This window comes from Triticum urartu, chromosome 4A (genome assembly GCF_056163025.1).
Source record: "Triticum urartu cultivar PI428250 chromosome 4A, HENAU_Tu73, whole genome shotgun sequence".
Classification (NCBI taxonomy): Eukaryota; Viridiplantae; Streptophyta; class Magnoliopsida; order Poales; family Poaceae; genus Triticum; species Triticum urartu.
The window spans coordinates 212373087-212379290 of NC_141876.1; the positions used below are offsets into that span (position 1 = coordinate 212373087).

Genomic DNA, 6204 nt, shown 5'->3' on the forward strand with positions numbered 1-6204 from the left:
TGTGTGTGATCCGACATCCTAGTTGTTTATCCTTGGTAGCCTCTCTTATGGGGAAATGTAGTGTTGTGCTTCCATGAGCCATAGTTGTCCGCTACAGCCCGGTTCACCGGAGTCCTGCTAGCAAAGCACTACTGCTCCAGAACACTTCGTTCATGTGTCTGTCCCTTTGGGGAAATGTCACGCGGCGACATCCGGAGTCCTGCCTAGCCTGCTACAGCCCGGGTTCCCGGAGTCCTGTTAGCCCAATGCTACAGCCCGGATTCGCATGCTGCTGACCGACATGCTCGATGTTGATTCATGTATGCCTGTCCCCGTAAGTTAGTGCCACTTTGGGTTCACGACTAGTCATGTCGGCCCGGGTTCTCTGTTATTTGGATGCTAGCGACACTATCATATACGTGAGCCAAAAGGCGCAAACGGTCCCGGGCCATGGTAAGGCGACACCCGTGGGAATACCGTGCGTGAGGCCGCAAAGTGATATGAGGTGTTACCGGCTAGATCGATGTGACTTAGAATCGGGGTCCTGACAGAAGGTGAGGTGACATGCATGGGGCGTGCTGTGAACCAGAGCTCGACCGCTCAGATTTGTCACCGTTGCAGGGACAGACCCGAGCACAAGCGTCGTGCCAGCATGGGTACCCCTTATAGCGGGATGAGCATGGGGCCGATGGGCAACGCGGGTGGCCGCGATGGATAATAGGTGAGCACGTGATAATCATGAAATGACTCAGGAAAGAGGCAGGTTAGCTCGGATAGATGCAAGAACAATGCCTGCCACTGGGACGGACCCGAGCGGCCTGGGGATGATGCAGCCCGAGGGGTGCCCCCAGTAGGGTAAGCTAGAAATGCAAAAGGATACACGCCATAGGGACAGACCTGTGCGACTTGGGGATAATGCAGCCCGAGGGGCGCCTCCGACTGAAGGAGCTGAAAAGGATTCACCTGATAACGCCGCTTGAGTGGTGTTAGAGTAGCCGATGATGCGTGCCGAAGAGTCATTCCTCACGAGCCGCCAGGGCCCTGAGCCTCAGCAGGTTCCTGGGGCTCGGGTGGTTCCTTGAGGACCGTCGCCATCTCCACCAGGACAGCGTGATACCTAGCCTCGTGAGCCACCAGGATGCTCCACAGGTGGCGCTGGAAGGTGACGGCCGCGTTCGGCAAGCCAAATGTCATGCGAAAGTAGGTCTGAGGTGGACCCACGCACCGACCAACGTGCGAAGGCCAGAAGCGCTCCCGAGATGCGGCCCTATTGAGCCCTCGAATGTCGACGCAGACACACAGCCCACCGTCCTCGCCAGGACGGGGGGCTACGCCAGGTGGTGGTTAGCAGTCACCACGCATGGCCCTTGCCTCTTGAAGCCCTTGGGTCGCCTTAACGATAAACTCCTAAGCACCGGGCTCTCCTTGCCCAGTGCCCTCCTCAGGGAAAAGTGTGGCGAAGCACACCTCCACATGGTGCCTGAGCTCCTCCTTCGTGATGTTGGCTAGGCCTGAGGCCCTCCAGAAGAGAGCCCCCGAGCCTTGCCCGAGAAGGGCGCCGGGCGCGCCTTCCTATGCGAGGGAGGGAGGCGCCCCAACTGTGGGTGCAGGTCCTGAGGTGGTGCCGCTGGAGACGCTGCCCTCCTGAGGCCCTGGGAGGAGTAGCTGCTTCTTCTTCTTGGGGATGGCCTCAGGAGCCACTACTAGGGAAAAGCCTATACACAGAATTTTACCAGTAGCGCTGTACAAAATCAAGCGCTGCTGCTACTTAGTAGCAGTGCGCGTAAATAAACTGCGCTACTACTATGACTTTAGCAGTAGCGCGTACTAGCGAAAAGCGCTGCTACTACGTTTGAACTGGACGCACATGGCTAGCCCAACCTAGCAGTAGCGCGTATAATGGCCCAGCGCTACTGCTAATCGCTATAGCTGCAGCGTGTATTCCAGAACGCGCGGTAGCTAACATAGCAGCAGCGCCCTTTCTGGAACGCGCTAATGGTACTTCTGACTTAACCACGCGGTTCGTCCTTCCCCACAGCCACTTCATCCCCCAAATCAACTCCACTCTCGCCGCCGCCGTCGCCCCTCGGCCGCCGCGCGCTCTCCCCACGCCGCCCCGACCCCAGATTCAATGCCCACTACAAGGATACCCCTTATAAAGCAACACATAGTGTACAACATTTTGATTATATGTTGTAAAATTCACAGTAGATACGCATATATAACCATTGTAGGATATGCGTTGTAGACTTGTAGCTCGTGACCCACGTACTAGATTGCAACCGGCCACAACTAAGTAAAGCCCAAATGCACTAACCCAGCCCAGCCCAAGTTAGCTTTCACGATTAGGTCATTCGTTGTCCCCACAGCGGCGCCTATTCCTCTCGAGCCTCCCATGCCGGCCGCCGCCCCTCGTCACCGCTCCCCTGCGACCAACTCCTTTGCACGGCTGCGACCTACCTGCATCCTGACGCGCCGCCGCTCACCACTCCACTGCGATCCTCCGTCCTGGCGCGCCGCACCTCGCCACAACCCTGCGATCCTCCATCCGGGCGCGTCGTCGCTCGTCACCACTCCCCTGCTGCCCTGCATACCGGCGCGCCGCCCCTCGTCATGGCACTCCTACAACCAACGACGAATCTAAGGTACGGCCATGTGCAGTATCAGGCCTGCCCACCAAGTTTTCCCCCAAACCCAAGCCAATCTCATGTACCAACAGCGCATGTTCTTAGCGCGCGATCCGTCCTTGCCGTCATCCAATTCGCAGCTGCTGCCGATGTAACCAGCGGGCCACGCCCAAAATACCTGCCTCACAAATATACTTTGCCAAATTGACTATCCACCTCCATAGTACTATGCATGTAAACGCCGTCCGAATTGGCATGACGAGTCAGAGAGGTAAGCAGGGCAGGACCTGAGCACGCTTACTAATAGGACTGGATGGATACTGCTGCCACAGATCTCATTCTAGGTATGACTACATCTATTTTTTCTTTGTAAAGGCAAGAAGATCAGCAAGGTAGCACCCAATCTGTTCAACTGTTCATTAACGCACGATTAAGCTCGCAAAGTAGCACCCAATCTCAATAGTGATTCGTCCACTTATTAATATTACATGCAAGGTAATGATCGGGCCTCTCTATACTATGCAAATTGATATGCTTGAGCAACAACAAACTGCAGCAATTAATTTAACTAGCATATATTAACTACAAACATATCAGAGATTGTAAATCAAGTTGACTATCATGCACTATATATAAGACTTTTACTATTGTACGTCTTAACTTAGTCTGCATGGCTTGCAGTGCACTTGCTACAACCAGAGTATGTATATGGCTTTGAAACTGAGCAGAATTATTTAATTTGCTTATTAATATTAGTTATTTGTTTATATTTTGCAGATTGGTGCTTCTTTTCCTTTCTAAAATAAAAGTTGATCTTTGAGTTATGTTAGTCAGATATGATTATTATGCCAGACTATATCATCAGCAAGGTGTTTTTAGTACCAAATGATGAATATTTCAACCACTATTTGGCGGTAAGTTAGATGCTTTCCCTTACTTTCCAAAAACAATATAGGTTCTTCTGTTACAGTTGGGAGTTGATGTATTGTTATCTCAGTATGGTGGACAATACAAATTATATTCTATATTCATATGCACTTTCAGACCAGATAAAGCGTAATTGTATTATCTTTTGACTCTCATCGTGGTAACATGGTATCTCGATGTATCATCTTAAAAAAATCATGAGAAATATTTTAATATTAGAAGTTTGCCTTTTCATGGCGAGTTCAGGACACGGTGCTCCTATAGACGTATTTTTGGGGTACTATTCCGCATTAAATGTCAGGAACATGTTCTATTCTGCCTATTGTATGTATGAATGATGGAAATACCAAACAGTTTTGTTTTGCAAATTCCATGCGGGAAGGGAAAGAACAAACTAGATAAAAGGATTAACCTGTGATGTACTACTATTTTTCAGTACTATGTACTCATGAAATACACTCCAAGGAAACAAGCGCCTACAAATTGTCCCTCTAAAATTAAGGTATTCCTGTAGCCATTCCATGATAAATTAGTTACTCTTTTAGCAATTTCAATATAAATTTGCTGGTTTTGCCCAATAAGATGTTCCTAGAAAGCTAGAACAGTATACACACTATCCATTTGCAACCATCCTTTTTTGGGTCCAGAGATTCAACTCTCACTTTTGTTCGTTGCCCACAAAATATTTACTCATCATTATTTGTGCCATTTATAATATTTATGTCACTATGCATCACAAAAAACATATTCTATTGTATTTGCAGCACACAAATTATGTTTGTTTTCAGTTTAAAAGAAAACAAATGTTTACTTGAGCTAATTACCACGTGTACCAGTTAGGTATGTGGCATGCAAGTAGAGGAGAGGATGAACTTGAGAATTACCAATTTTGCTCATATTTGATCTGATAAGGTAAGTTTCTTCATAGCTTTTGTCGATGGATGTGAAAATATATGTGCCATCAAGCATACTTTTATTTTCTATGATCATATCGATGGTTTAAATCTTAGGCCTAATATATTGCAAATTCTAAAGACATACGAATCTTCTTGCGTATGGCTTGTAAATCTAAGAAATTTCCCACCAATCCTTTTTGGTGTCTTCTCCTAACCATACCAGACCAAGGCCACCGTCATGAGAATAAGTGTGCATTGTACAAGGCTTCCGTTGAAGCTAACTATTGATGTCATATTGAAGCTAACTATTTTAGATCACCATAGTAGTTATTCCCAGCTAACAATGTGTAACACAAAATGTTAGACTGTGCATGGGTTCATGAGTAGTATGAATAGTAGAATGACCTTACTAGCCTTTTTTCAATGTTTGAAGAAAATTCTGCGGTTGGTCTTTGCATTGTCGATGAACGATATAATTGTCAATTCTATTGTACGACGATAGGGATTAAATCACAAATCCGATATTCATATGCTAAGCTTTTGCAATTCATTCATGGTTACACCGGCAGTAATATTTGTTATTTTTATGCAGTGTGCAATGGATATAGAATTCAACAAATTACTAGTGTGATTTCCTAGAGAAAGTAAATAGTACTCAGCTTGTGTAGATGAATTTCTGGATCGAGTTTGCATAGAGAGATATATCAGCATATACAATGACTAATATTCTGTCTCTACAACTACTTGCATCATGTCAATGCACTGTGTGTTAACAGTTCATTTTGATTTTTTTGTTTGTAGATGCAAGAAATAAATGGATGATTATATGGGTGTGTGAAGATGATGATGCTCCTGTCCATGATGATGATGATGATGATGATGATGGATGCTTTTATTGTTTGTTAAGTTGTAGGGATGTTCATTTTGGGTGATGGGTGATGTTCCTCAGTTAAGTTTTAGATAAGTTGTAGGGATGTTGATGGATGCTTTCGGTTGAACTTTCGATGTGTAGAAAATATTTAGATTATGCATCACATTCTGATGATGTTCCTCTTGTAATATCCAATATTGTAACCCACAATTTTATCAAATATATGATTTCTTCATTATATGTGAGTAATATTCTCTTGCTTTTTCTTCACTTGAAATACACATCTATCACCAATTATGTGGAGCATTAATTTAATTGCTGGCAATATATATATATATAAATAATAATATAATTCACATTATATATGTACAACACTTGAACCGTTGTAAAATTTTTGTTGCCAAGCAATGGGATTTTGATTACCGTACATTAATCACCAACGTATAAAACTGTTGCACAAGTCTGTTTTATGTGTTGCATTTTTGCAACGGTACCTTTTACCAACGCCGGTATAAGCGTTGCACTACGCACTATCAACACTAGATAAGACAACGCATCCCAAACCGTTGGTAAATACACAAACAACGCATATACGAACTTCTAGATACGGAAAAAAGCATTGCTATAGTGGCGGTCCTGTTGTAGTGGCTGGCCCCGCCCCCGACCTCAACGCCGCCGGGACGCCGCCCCCGACCCCGACCTCAACGCCGCCCCCGCCCCCCGACCTCAACGCCGCCCCGGAGTCCCAACCACGACCTCGACGCCGCCTGCCCCTCCCTCGTCGCAGGCACCCGAGGTGAGCACGCCTACTCCTCCCTCTCCCCTACCTCTGCCTAGGGTTTCTACCTCCATCAAATTAGTTAGGGTGGAAACGAATCGGATGCGGATCCGGCTCAAATGAGTT

General features: G+C 46.5%; 1 long non-coding RNA gene across 6 annotated transcripts; it reads left to right on the forward strand.

Moving 5' to 3' along the window:
- The first annotated feature begins 2292 nt into the window (after positions 1-2292).
- Positions 2293-5538, forward strand: LOC125551450 (uncharacterized). Of its 6 annotated transcripts, none has more exons than XR_015600734.1 (4): positions 2293-3101; positions 3384-3520; positions 3970-4445; positions 5231-5538. It is a non-coding gene; the product is annotated as an uncharacterized LOC125551450 (long non-coding RNA). The 6 variants fall into 6 exon arrangements; XR_007302652.2 differs by having other exon boundaries at positions 2294-3520; positions 3970-4035; positions 4370-4445; XR_007302653.2 differs by having other exon boundaries at positions 2294-3520; positions 3970-4035; positions 4374-4445.
- Positions 5539-6204: the final 666 nt, after the last annotated feature.